At 39.7% G+C, this 14,233-nt stretch overlaps 1 long non-coding RNA gene across 3 annotated transcripts in view; it reads right to left on the bottom strand.

Moving 5' to 3' along the window:
- The window catches only part of LOC109851067, a 36,871-nt gene extending 22,638 nt beyond the window's left edge, over positions 1-14,233 (bottom strand). For 2 of the 3 annotated variants that reach the window (XR_002249663.1, XR_002249662.1), the window contains exons 1-2: positions 14,175-14,233; positions 13,712-13,851 (exon numbers count right to left, since the gene is read on the bottom strand). This is a non-coding gene — a long non-coding RNA (uncharacterized LOC109851067). The other variant, XR_002249664.1, reaches the window with a different exon arrangement.

Raw genomic sequence — 14,233 nt, 5'->3', positions numbered from 1 at the left:
TGAAACACAATGGTATATCTGTAGTCCCTCTCAAGTATCACAATATCTACTTCATGACCTCCCAATACTGCTTTCCTAGATTACTTGTAAACCTGCTCACAACTCCTACTGCATGGGCGATATCCGGCTTCATGCAAACCATCGCGTGCATAAGACTACCAATGACTGATGAATATGGCACTCTACTCATGTGCTCCTTCTTTGCATCTATCTTGGGTGATTTCTCCTCAAATAACTTGAATTGACTTCTAAGAGGTGTGCTGACGGGCTTGGCATTCTCCATGTTAAATCTCTGAAGTACCTTCTCGATGTATTCAGCCTGACTCAACTTCAATGTCACTTTAGCTTCATCCTGACTGATTCACATCCTAAGAATTTGCTTTGCTGCACCCAGATCCTTCATAGCAAACTCCTTCGCCAATTGCTTCTTTAACTTTTTTAGCTCATCTAAACATGGTTCTGTAACTAACATATCATCAACATATAATAATAACACAATATAACTGGACTCGAACCTCTTGAAGTAGCAACAATGATATGAATTGCATCTTCCATAGCCATTGTTCTGCATGAAGTAATCGAACTTCTTGTACCACTGTCTCACAGCCTGTTTCAAATCGTACAAGCTCTTCTTGAGCCTACACACCATCTCTTCCTTTCCTTCTTCTATAAAGCCAATAGGTTGCTTCATGTAGATTTCTTTAGCCAAGTCACCATGAAGAAAGGAAATTTTCACATCCAACTACTCAAGGTAGAGATTTTCAACAGTTACTAAGCTTAACACCACTTTGATGGTTATAAGCTTCACAACGAGGAAAAATATCTCTGTATAGTCCACTCCTTCCCGCTGTTGGAATCCTTTCACAACTAATCTGGTCTTGTATCTTTTACTGTCATCACTCTTCTTCTTGACTCGGTAGACTCACTTATTATGTAAGGCTTTCTTCTGTGCAGGTAATTGGGTAACTCACATGTCTTGTTTGAGTGTAGAGAATTCATCTCTTCTTGCATTATCTACTCCCACTGTTGAGATTCACTAACTTGCATAGCCTTCTCATAGCACTTTGGTTCTCCGCTATCTGTCAAAAGTAATTAATCAATAAAGGCAAGATATCTGACATTCGGTTTGGGTACCCTGGATGACCTCCTAAGCTCCACACCCTGGGTAGTAGCCTCTGCACCTGGAGTCTCCTTCGTTCTTCGGTCAGAACTAACACTGTTTCCCCATCTAGAAGTTCCTCTAAATCTATGTACTCAGATCCACCTGCATCCTTAGTGCTTCTCCACTGCTTTGGCTATCAGTATCATTGTCCATGTCCTTGTACATCATCTCCTCATTGAATATGATCTCTCTGCTGTTTAGTGGAATTTTTGTAGTAAATAAAATAAAAAAAATTGATTTGTATTCTCTCGATCTTAATTACAGTTTGAATTCCGATTACAAAAGAGAGGAGAATTGATCTAAATTCTCCCCTTAGTTTAAGTCCGGGTTCTTCACGGCAGCGATGAGATGCCTCCGTCGAATGCTCACGTCGAGTTTGTTTCTCGTTGACGATCCGAACATCTTGTTTCACTAGAACGGTATCTTCTCCTCACGATTTGACGGTATGGAGGACTTACGTGTCAAGTTTGAAACTCTGAACGAGTTGATAACTTAGAGCGAGTTTAAACTCTTGTAAAAGAGTTGATTTATCTTAACCGTAATTGGTTATACAAGCCAAGCACGAAGATAGCCCTAAGAATCTATTGCCGAGAAGATGATCCGAAGAAGCCGATCTCTAGATTTCCAAATTCTCAAAGATCTAAAGATATCCCCCCTCCTCTCAAACTAAGCTGATCTTTCAGCTATTTATAGATGATTAGGGGGTGTAACCGCTCCTAAAATCACTCCTTTGTGGGGCTAATGGGATGTAACCGCCCCTTAAGTCACTCCTGAGTGGAGTTGTGATCCCCTCAGATCATGAGAAATGGTTTTGAAACCATTCAGCTCATGTTTGAACGAGTCAAACGTAAAATCCGCGTTCTGGCATGAATTCTGCGTCCAAATGTAGCTTCTGGAAGCTCGTTCGTAGCGTTTGGAAGCTGCGTTTGCAGCAATTTGGAAGCTGCGTTTGCAGCAATTTGGAAGCTACGTTTGCAGTAATTTGGAAGCTGCATTGGTAGCTTGTTGGAAGCTGCGTTGGCAGCTTAGAAGCTGCGTTTGGTAGCTTTCGGAGGCTGCGTTTGCGGCCGAGCATGAGCTGCGTCCATGGGCTTGAACTACGTCAGCGATGGTTGATAAGGAGTTGCGTCCGTGGTTGAATTAGCACTGCATCTTGATACTGAAACACGGGGAGGACTTCCGCATCTTGGTTTGAGGAGACCGTTAATTTGTAGTCTTTTTTTATTAGAGCGTTACAAAGATTATCGTTTTGTAATCTTTGCTTCAGCTCTTTAATATGTGAGAGTCGTCAGGTTGTAACCCTCACTGTTGATTATGAAGGCTGTTGATTAGAGCTTTCATCAGTTATTGTGAAGATCATCAGATTGTAACCTTCATCGATCTACATGAAAGTCTTTAAATTATAGCCTTCTGGAAGCCGTCAAATTGTAACTTCCTGTTTGGAGTAAAATTCCTGGGTTCTCAATATGAGATTTGTATTAATTTGAATGTGTTATTACAAATCCTTTTAAGAAATACAGAAAGAATACAATAGAAGTGAAGGGTCGGCCCTTCTTGTTTAATGTGGGTTCTTTCGGTAGCGGTAGGATGCCTCCCTCGAATGCTTACGTCAAGCTTGCTTCCCTTGGACGATATGATCGACGTTGCGGTTTGAAGCTTCAGTGTTTGTAGAAGTTTCGGTTGTGATCGAGTTTGGGAGCTTGGATATCAAGGTCCAAATGTCTAGAAAGATGATCTGACAAAGAAGGCCTCGAACGAGTGAACAGCTTGGAAAACTCCGAATTTCCAACCTCTGAACCCGATGAACTCCAAGCCTTTGCCTCTCAACCAGCCAGCCAGCCTCCAACCTTAGCTGACCAACCAATGCCGAACAACTGATGCCGAACCCCCTTTAACGTTGGCCAAAGGGGCCTTCTTATAAGCCAAGCAAGGCATGGGCATTTCCTTAATTCGTGGGATTTGACCACTGTGAGGCGGGGGCCATGCTTGATTATGGCCTAAGTATGAGTAGGTGGGCCTACTCTCACAAGCAAAGGATCAGGTGAGAGCATTTGTAGGCAATCTCCATGACTAGGCGTGGGATGTGACCACTGAAGAGAGGGCCATACCACAGCTTATCATAGCCTAGGGTGTAGGATATGTAGGCCTATTCTCATAGGCAAGTGGCCAGGCGGGCGAGCTCAATGGCTTTCAGGCAAGCTCTTGTGGGAAGTGATTACTTGGGGGCCGCCAGCCGCTTCAACTTGTAGGCATTGATGCCTGTACATAGGGTATGGTTGATCCCTCAACTTGTAGGATATGACCATGATGTGACTATTCCTATGTCCCAAGTGTCTTGGCGGGCGAGCTCAATGGCCTTCCTCTGGAATTGAGGTTCATGCGAGCTGAGGGGTGGCCGAGCTTTGATTGCCAGGCGGGCTCTAGAATCGAGGCGTCGTCAGGCGGACTCAAGAAGTCGAGCGAGCTCAAGGGCCTGGCGAGCTCTGGAACCGAGGTGAGTTTGGCCTTATTAGTAGGCGGGCTTGGCTTCACCAGACAAGCTCTAGGCTTGGTTAGGAGAGTTTACATGCCAGGCCCCCCTTTTGTTGGGCTCGAGGAAGCCTAGAATGGGCTAGACTTGGTGTTGACATGATAGGGATATGTCAAACACTTTGATGGGATGTGTCCTGAGGATGGTTCCTTGTTCCACATGCCTCCCCTTGGCCTATGCGAGAGATGATCCAAGTGGGCCCTGACTTGTGATAGGGAGCCAGGGAGATATCGACTGAATGAGTTTGTCAGTCGACTGGAATGAGTTTGTCAGCCGACCGGAATGAGTTTGTCAGTCGACTGGACTGGGAGAGTCACTCGCCAACTCCTCCCGCCTTTCGGGTCAGCATGAGTCGGCATCAATCGGCAGGAGTCGGCAGTCACTCGCCAACTCCTCCCGCCTTTCGGGTCAGCATGAGTCGGCATCAATCGGCAGGAGTCGGCATCAGTCGGTCTTAAGACTGGGGACGCCAATCGAGTCTGCGAATGAGTCGTCAACCACATCAGGGACGACGATTGAGTCTGCAGCGCGTCCGCAACCATGTCATAGACCACCATTGAGTCTGCAATGAGTCGTCGATCCTCTTAGGCAATTTTTACTGCCTACAGTGTTACGGAAAAACTGGTTTATATACATGAAAATATTCTCGTCTAATTCAGATAACATCGTAAAATAATAATAATAATGTGCTTATGTGTCTTGTGATAGACTTTATCTTGATATCTACAATTAACATTTTTTATCCCTTTATTTTAGGTTTCATCTTTTCTTTACACCTGCCACATACATTTATACGCGCACAATTTCTTTATTTTACATGGTTATTGAGAGTTTTCTGACTCCCATGGGGTTTGCGCACTCTAGTCTTGGAAATTATTATTTCTTTGCAGGTACAATAGTATTTTGAGGAGCAGACTCAGCGGCAATAATCACCTTCTATCCTATCAATTTCTCAGTTTCAATTTGTTTAAGTGGTTATTTGTTTTAGACTTTTCCTTGAGGCACACATGATTCTCCAAACTATGATGAATTTCTTTCCCTCTTTTCCATTGTGGGTAGTTGTGGACTTTGTAGTAGAACTCTGTCGTTTTGGATATTTTTTTATCTATATATTTTCTTTGTTATCTAAGTGACATGCTCTGTGTTGTAGTTCTTTTTGGCAATATATCTATATACAAGATGATCTAGGAACGTGAATGTGACTGTATGGTTACATTATTGGTCGTGTCATGTCCTAACTTATATAGTTTCAGAACTGGGGCGTGATAAGATTTTTATTGTGTTAGCCAGATTTAATAATTGCCGTCCCATCCTATAGTAAAAACTAAGATTAGGCCAAAACAGAGCATGTGTAGAATAGGCTCTTTCCTTTTCAGAAATGCATCCTTTAACTCCTAATATCTTGATTCTCAAGCCCTAATCTTGGTCCATCTCATTTCAAGTGATCACTATGGCCCTAAAACGTCGTCCCACTCCTCCAGTTAGGCTTGAGGGATAGCAAGTCAATCAGGCTTATCTTTGCAGAAGCGATTAGGGAGTTGGTAACTCATAATTGCTAAAGAGATGGTTAGCTGTAGGCTGCAAGGCCGAATAATGTCTCAAATTTTTAAAGCTCAACTCACAACACTTTGCTAGAACTGAAGGCGAATATGAGGCCGAAATGTGGTTGTAGACCATGGATTGCCTGTTGAGGGTAGCAAAAATACCCGATGAAGACAGAGTCAATATTGTACAGGTACAGCTCATAAATGTAGCCAGAACATTATGGGATGTAGAGAAGGAGAAGCTTACTAAGCCGATTTTATGAGAGACATTCTGGGAGAGTTTATTAGAGGCACTTTTTTCCCTAAGACGGTTTGCCTTGAAATGCAGCGGCAGTTTGTTCTTCTAAGACAAAAAGGCATCACCGTGGATGAGTATATAGCTGAATTTGCTAAGCTCAGCAAGTTTGCCCCGAACATAGTGTCTAATGAGTTAGATAAAGGACAAAGGTTCATGCAGGGTCTTAATTTTGAGATCCAGACATAGATTTATAGTCAGAAGGCAATTGAGACTTATGCTGATGTCCTAGTGGCAGCTCAAAAAACAGAACAGTTGATTAGGATCATGAACACTGTGAAGAGAGGGGCCAACAAACGCGCTACAGGACAGACATCAGGGCGTAATCAGCACAAACCTCTAGTGGGAGGAGCACCGACCAAGGGCCAGTAGATGGGGACTCTAAGACAAGCTCCACAGCGAACCAACATAATTTGCTATTTTTACAACAATCCGGGAGCACTTGATGAAGGACTGTAGAAGAGCTAACGAGTTGTGCCTAACATGCGGGGTGGCGGATCATCAGCTTATCACTTGCCCTAGTAAAAGAGTTTTAGGAGGAGCTTCTGGGGGAGCGATAATACTAGCAAGCCAGGCTAGACACGATGGACAACTTAGGAGGCCACAACTTCCTACTCGGCAGCAAATGTTCCGAGGACATCTGAGGGGGCAATAATTTTGAGGCTAGAGACAGTGGAGAGGTCCCCGGTTTCAGCACTTGTATCAGCCACAACATCAGCAGAGGCGCCCAGGGCAATATGGTCAGCAGGATCAGCAGCAACAGAGACATGGTTAGGTTCTAACACTTATCGCTGAGCAGGCGACGCAATCGGCGATGTGGTCACAGGTACTATTTTGGTTTATTCAGTCCATGTATTTATCCTGTTTAATTCTGAGGCATCACACTGTTTTATATCCACTCAGTTCGTTGCACAACACACCATACTATGGGACGGTTTTTATGCGGGTTGGAATATCCATATAGGTAGCTGGGTGTTAATTTCTAGTAGGGATGTAAGAGATGCACTGTAGTAGTCTGTGGCAGAGAGTAATATGCAAACTTGTTGTTGATTGACACTAATGTGTTTGATGTCATTTTGGGATGGATTGGCTCCACAATTGCTATGCGATTATCGACTGCCGACGCATAAGCGTTGTGTTCAAGATATCAAATCACCCAGAGTCTGAGTTTATGAGCAATATCAAAGTAATGGAGCAGCCAGAATATCGAGCACGCATGGATGGAGTATTAACCTAGATAGAGATAGAGGAGAAGCTCGTACCACTAATTGTCGAGGGGTTTCTTGATGTTTTCTTTGATGAGTTGCCAAGTCTGCCACTAGACAGCCGCCTTATCAAATGCTAATAGCAGATTTAGAGGAGTTACAAAAGCAAGTCTAGGAGTATCTCCATAAGAAATTTATCAGGCTTAGTACTTCACCTTGGGGAGCACCAGTAGTGTTAGTGTCCAAAGTCGGACGATAGCCGAAGAATGTGTATTGACTATAAGCAGTTCCATAAAAAATAAGTACTCAATTCCCAGAATTGATGACCTTTTTGATCAGCTCGGAGAAGCTAGATTGTTTTCTAAGCTAGACCTCAGGTCAGGTTATCATCAGCGAAAGGTGAGGAAGACATACCCAATACGGTATTCCGCACATGATATGGGCATTATGAAATCTATATTTATGAGCTTGATGAACAGGGTGTTTTCCTAGTATCTCAACCAGTTTGTGGTGGCGTTCATCAACGACATTCTTATATACTCCAAGACCATCATGCATAGCATCTACGAACTGTGTTGGAAATCCTGCGGTCTGCGGGAAATTGAACAAGGATGAGTTCTGATTGGAGCAAGTGTCCTTCTTGGGGCATGTGATTTCAAAAGCATATGTTTTTGTGGATCCAAAGAAGGTTGATGCGATGTTGAGGTTGGATCCGTCTACATCTGTGACAAAAGTGCGAAGTTTCTTAGGAATGGCTGGATATTATAGAACATTCATAAAGGACTTCACAAAGATTGTAGGACCACTTACCAGGCTAAATCGGAAGGAGGTCAAGTTCGTGTGAACTCAGAGGTGTCAGGCAGCATTTGATGGGTTGAAGAAGAAGTTGACGTCGCTCCCGCTTTGACAAATCTGGATGAGTCAAGAGGATTTGTAGTGCACACATATACTTCTAGTTTGAGTTTAGGTTGTGTTCTGATGCAACATTGGAAGGTAGCTTATGCGTCTAGACAACTAAAGACACACAAGAGGAACTATCCGGTTCATGATCTGGAGTTGGCAGCAGTCATGTTTGCATTGAAGCTCTGGATGCACCATCATTTGGGGCAGAGAGTAGAGGTGTATACAGATTATAAAAGTTTGAAATATATCTTCAAACATAAGGAGCTCGATATGAGGCAGTAGAAATGGTTAGAGCTTATGACTGATTACAATCTTGATTTGCAGTATCACCCAGTATGGGTTAATGTGATGCCCGATCATTTGAGCAAGGAAGCCTATGGTGATGAGACTTACCACGCAGCGCAAATGGTTAGAGCAAATGGTTAAAGCTTATAACTGATTACTATTTTGATTTGCAGTATCACCCAGGACGGGTTAATGTGATGCCCGATCATTTGAGCAGGAAGCCTGTGGTGATGAGACTTACCAAATAGCGAGAGTTGTTAGCCGAGTTCTGGAGGATGAACATGGAGATTATTTTTCCTAGAACAGACAGTTGATGAGTCTTCAGTTACAGTCAACTCTAGTAGACCGAATTAAGGCTACCCAGTTCGAGGATGCTCGGTACCAAAAAATTGAGAAACAAGTGGAGTCTAGTGAGAGAACTTATCTACAGATACATGAGGATGGATTATTGTGATTCTGTGGTAGATTGTGTATGCCTAAAGACGATGTCAGAACAGAGTTGTTGGAGGAGGCACATATTTCGGTGCTATCTATTCGTCCAGGTGGCACAAAGATGTATCGAGATTTGAGGGAGCATTACTAGTGGCCAAGAATGAAGATAGAGATAGCTCGATTTGTAGCTAAATGCCAAATATGTCAACAAGTGATGGCTGAGCATCAGAGAACTGATGGGTTACTGTAGCCCCTTCCTATTCTCGAATGGAAGTGAGAACATGTTATGATGGACTTTGTCACCGCTTTGTCAAGGAACCAGAAGGGGAACGCCGTATGGATAGTAGTAGTAGTAGTAGACCGACTCACCAAGTCGGCTCACTTCATACCATTTCGAGTTGGACAGACGACAGAGAGTTTTGTAGAGCTGTACATGAAGGAGATAGTACACTTGCATAGGGTGCCGGTTAGCATTGTGTCCGATAGACATGATTTTTATCACACTTTTGGAGAAGCTTGCAACAATATCTTAAGACTAGACAGAATTACAGCATGGCTTACCGCCCTCAGAAGAATGAATCAGAGAGGATTATACAAATTTTGGAGGACATGTTGCGGGCAATGCATGGTAAATTTCAATGGCTCTTAGGAAGACCATTTATACTTTGTGGAGTTCTCCTGTAATAATAGTTATCAATCCAGCATCCAGATGGCACCTTACGAGGATATGAGAGAAAATATAGATCTTCTACCTATTAGGATGACTTGGTTTAGCGGTGTCTGCTTGAGCCTGAGATGATAGTGCTAACAGTACGGAAGATAAACACGATACAAGATTGCCTGAAGTCGGCTTAGGATAGGCAGAAAAGTTGGGCCGATAGTAAGAAGAGACCTCTATAGTTTTAGATTGGGGAGCATGTCTTCTTGAGGATATTCACAACCAGAGTAGTTATCAGATTTGATAGTCGCAGAAAACTTAGTCCATATTTCATCAGTTCATTCGAGATATTAGAGAGTAGGAGAGGTGGCGTACAGGTTAGCTTTGCCTCCGTCATTGGAGGGAGTGCATGATGTGTTCCATGTATCGCAGATTCGACGGCATGTGCAAGATGAGACCCACATCTTAGACATCGCAGAGCTTCAGACCGGGGCGAACCTATCATATGATGAGCAACCAGTAGAGATTTTGGACAGACAAGAGAAGGTTCTCAAGAATAGGATTATCCCTCTAATCTTGGTATCTTAGGGACATCGTGGACCTAGTGAGGTGATGTGGGAGCGAGAAGACGATCTTTGTCAGCGCTATCCACATCTCTTCGCTATAGATAATCTAGTTTCTTTCCACGCTTTAATTAAATTTTGAGGACAATTTTTTTTTAAGATGGGTAAGATGTAGTAGCCAGTTTTGATGAAATACCTTATGGGCTGATATTTTGCTATGCAAGGGCGCATCAAGTTTTGGATTTGAATTAATTTTTTTAAAAGGGCCATTAGTTGACAAACTTTAATCTAACAAGCCCATTAACCTATAATCCTAACTCCAGAGTTTCCTCAACAATCTCACCACTTTCTCCTAATATCGTGAGATTTTTCCACGTAAAGGAATCACAAAATCAATCTCCACGTAACCACCCCAATCCTAGAAAATCTCTAACTATACAGTGTCTATTAGCCTTATCTTTTTAAAAAGCCTATCCATCTCCTCTGCCTTTTGTCACAAAAACACCCGAGAAAAAAAAAGAGAACACCGAAACTGAGAGAAGCAGAAAGAAAGTTTGGCAGAGTTATAAGAGGGGACAGATAGAGATTTCAAATTTCAATGTTCAATTATTATTTTGGCAAGCATATCTTATCCTTCAACTCCTTTATTTTCATGATCACCTTATCTAATTATTAATATATTTCCTCTTAGAGTCATGATAACTAGCTTATCAATAGATTTTATTACATTTTTATCATAATCGTAGGAATAATCTTTACTATTAGTTCATTAGTTTGTTTAGACAAAAACAAATCATGCATAACTCCAGAAATTATTTCCTTATAAATAAATGAAAGTTTACGGCCAATATTATTCTCCTTTGTTTCCTGTTTCTCCAAACCGAATGTAGTCATGTAATCAACTTGACTTCTCCTTTCATGTGTTTTCATGTAAGTTGGGATATTCTTAAAGGTGTAGTGCATACATAAACGAATATGTGGTTAATTACTATGTACTTTTAATTATTTTGTTTCAGCATGCATAAGGTTCAAGACTCTAGAATAATCATGCTAATGCATGTAACTCTTGTTTGTTCCACATGAATACAAACAATACAAATGATATCGGTACAGTCCCCATATGAGCTCTGTTGTACAGTTCTCATTTGCTCGAGTTGTGAGCTTTTGAGACTTGGAGGGTTATTGGTTAGTGTAATTTTGGGGGTAAGTGAGATAATTTTTAGGACTTTATTATGGTGTTATTCATTGGGGTAACGGGATTGAGATTTCACTTTAAGGTGTTATTCATTGGGACAATGAGATTGGGACAATTAACCCCACTTTTCTCAAAATTATCTCACTTCTATACAAACTTTTTGTCCCAACCTTTAAAAATTATCTCATTCTTAACTTTGGGACAATCATGAGGAAAGTGGGATAATTTTGAAGCACTAATTTACTAAATATCTAATATATATTAATTGTATTATAATATATAATATATTTTAATAATATTATATTATAAAATTCTATTATAATGTAAGATAATAAAATATTATATAATATTATCTAATATAACATTATTATATATCATTATTACATATTGTTTAATAATATATATTATAATATTAGTATTATATTATTATAGTATTCCTTTATATTATTATAATATTACTTTATATTATTTAGTTATTAATTAGAATAAAAAAGATAATTTTGAAGCTCTAATTTACTAAATATCTAATATATATTAATTGTATTATATTATATTATATGTATCTATTATAAAGTAAGATAATAAAATATTATATAATATTATCTAATATAACATTATTATATATCATTATTACATATTGGTTAATAATATTTCATATATTATAATATTAGTATTATATTATTATAATATTACTTTATATTATTTAGTATATATTTTATTAGTTAGAATAAAAATATTATTGTAGTATTTTTATAATATAAATATTGTATTATAATATAGTGTTTATATATTTAATATAATAATATATAAATTATATTATAATATAATTTATTATATAATAATTTACTATTTTCTATTATACTTTATTATATTAATTAATAGTCTTAATATATTGTCAATATTTTGGTAGTTATAATATTAAATAATATTTTATTACTACAATAAAAGCCTTTGCCATGATGGTTAGCTAACTTGCATGCTATGTCTTTAGTCTTGGGTTCAAGTCGCATGACCTTTTTTTATGCCAAATTTATGTTTGGGTGTGTTTTGAACTGAAACCCGACCCGACAAGGACCCGTTATCAGCAACCAGACCAGTTTAGGTCTATAACTCAATTTACAGACCTTTTTGGACCTTTAACTCACCAAAATCAGATTTGTTGATTTTTAAGCTATCAAACTACACCCGTTTGACCCATTTTGACACTAACCAATTGCGTTTTTATTTATTTTCCCTTTTTGTTAAGATAAGGGAAGATATGTCATTTGATGATGTGTTTGATAATTTGATACCATGTTTGATCACCTACTGACATTCAATAGGGTCGACCGTGCATGAAGACGACTTCCGACAAAATATGATTCGTTAGCGCTATCATAGCATAGCTATACCCTCGACATTGATATCCTCGTATGAGGATTTTCTCTTGATTATTACTATTATTATAATAGCATTGACTACACAATGCACCCATCCCGGTTGGATATATTCTGGTCACGGTTATTTTCATAGTTTTACTAAAGTCATTCACGATAAATCTATGGTTAGTGAATAATATTTCATGCACAGTCACTTAAAACAAATAAATAAATATGGGGTTTAATAAAGGAGAATTGGACGGAGAATATAAAGTGTATATAAACACGCTCATGCGCATGCTTGATATCCTGAGTTATATATAAGAACTAAGGGCTAATACTTGACTTGAAGCCGTGTTCTTGGGATGTGTTATGGGAAAACAAATTTATATACATGAAAATATTCTCTTCTAATTTTGATAACATCTTAAAATAATAATAATAATAATAATAATAATAATAATAATAATAATAATAATATAATGTGCTTGTGTGCCTTGTGATAGACTTTATCTTGATATATACAATTAGCATTTTTTATCCCATTTATTTTAGGTTTCATTTTTTTTCTTTACACCTACCACATACACTTATACGCACATATTTTTTTCATTTTACATGCTTGTTGGGAGTTTTCTAACTCTGGAATTTGCGCACCCCAGACTCGGGAGCTGTTCTTTCTTCACAGGATCAAGAGTACTTTGAAGAGTAGGCTTATCGGCAGTGATCACCTTCTATCCTATTAGTTTCTTAGCTTCAGTTTGTTTAGGTAGATTTTTGTTTAAACTTTTCCTTGAGCCACACATGGTTCTCCAGATTATGATGATTTTTTTCCTCTTTCCCATTGTGCATAGCTGTGGACTTTGTAGTAGAACTGTCTTTTCGGAGATTTCTTTATCTATATATTTTCTTTGCTACCTTAATTACATGCTCCGTGTTGTAGTTCTTTTTGGCAATATATCTGTATACAGGATAATCTAGAACGTGAATGTGACAGAATGGTTGCATTGTCGGCTAGGTCATGTCCCAACTTATATAGTTCGAGATCCGGGGCGTGACATAATACCTAGGCACTAGGTCTAAGACGCTTTTTTTTATTGTTCTAGGATTTAGGTGATGGCAGAGGAGGTTTTCTTTAAGGTCGAAGGAGTTGGAGGAGGTGTTCGAAGTCGGTGGAGGAGGTTGGAGGAGTTCAGATGAGGTTAAAGAACGTAGAGGTAGCAACAAAGGAAATTACGACTAAGATCTAGTGGTGCAATCCGCATAAGCGGTCTTTGCACCCTAAGCATTCTCAAGACCTAGGCAGATGGATCCTAGGTGGCCTAGGTATCGCCTAGGCCTAGGCACGAGCTTTTTAAAACATTGATCACTGGTGCAAATTCCATGTGGAAAAGCTCCAACATAGTTGTCGGAGAAAGGCACGCTTTCACATTGCCAGAAAGCAGTTTCAGAGATAGAAAATAACCTGTGAAGGAGAAATTCACAGAGGGGGGGGGGGGGGGGGGGGGGGAATGCTCATGGGAGACGTTTCGAGCAATAAGAAGTGAAGTGATGATATTCATGGGGTAAAACAAAGTGCACCTTGGCAAATCCGATACGGCGGACGAGATTGAGATGTAAATTGTTAACGGACCATATTCACAAAAGGCATGGTGGAGATCACCATCTTGCGATTACTCGTGCTCTCCAGAGAGTAACACGATCCATCCCTAAATATATATCTGTAACAATTGATAAGGAATTAAAACTATGGTTCAAAAGAAATTACAGCGTGGTGGTCGATGTAATGAGCCGAAAGTGCGTTCGGTACAAAATTTCTTTTCTCTAGCTAAAGAATAGCAGGTCGTGAAAATGTTTATAGAAAGAAATGCAGCATCAATTCAGCCTAAATTAGTAAAAACTTGACGAGAAAGAAAAACCCTTTACAGTGTTTAAAGCAAATTGAAGACTTCCCCCAAAACGAAACCCTAATAGGAATTTGTTGTCGATACTGAAATCATAAACAGCAAAGGAGAAAGGGAGAGGCCGAGATAGATATAATTACTTGCATTGCTTTCTGATGTTGAGGAATGGGGACGAGGGGTCTAAGGAAGGGACGTCGTC

Source organism: Asparagus officinalis, chromosome 7, assembly GCF_001876935.1.
Source record: "Asparagus officinalis chromosome 7, Aspof.V1, whole genome shotgun sequence".
In the NCBI taxonomy this organism is placed as follows: domain Eukaryota; kingdom Viridiplantae; phylum Streptophyta; class Magnoliopsida; order Asparagales; family Asparagaceae; genus Asparagus; species Asparagus officinalis.
The sequence above is the reverse complement of the archived record's forward strand: the minus strand, read 5'-3'. Positions and strand labels throughout refer to the sequence as shown.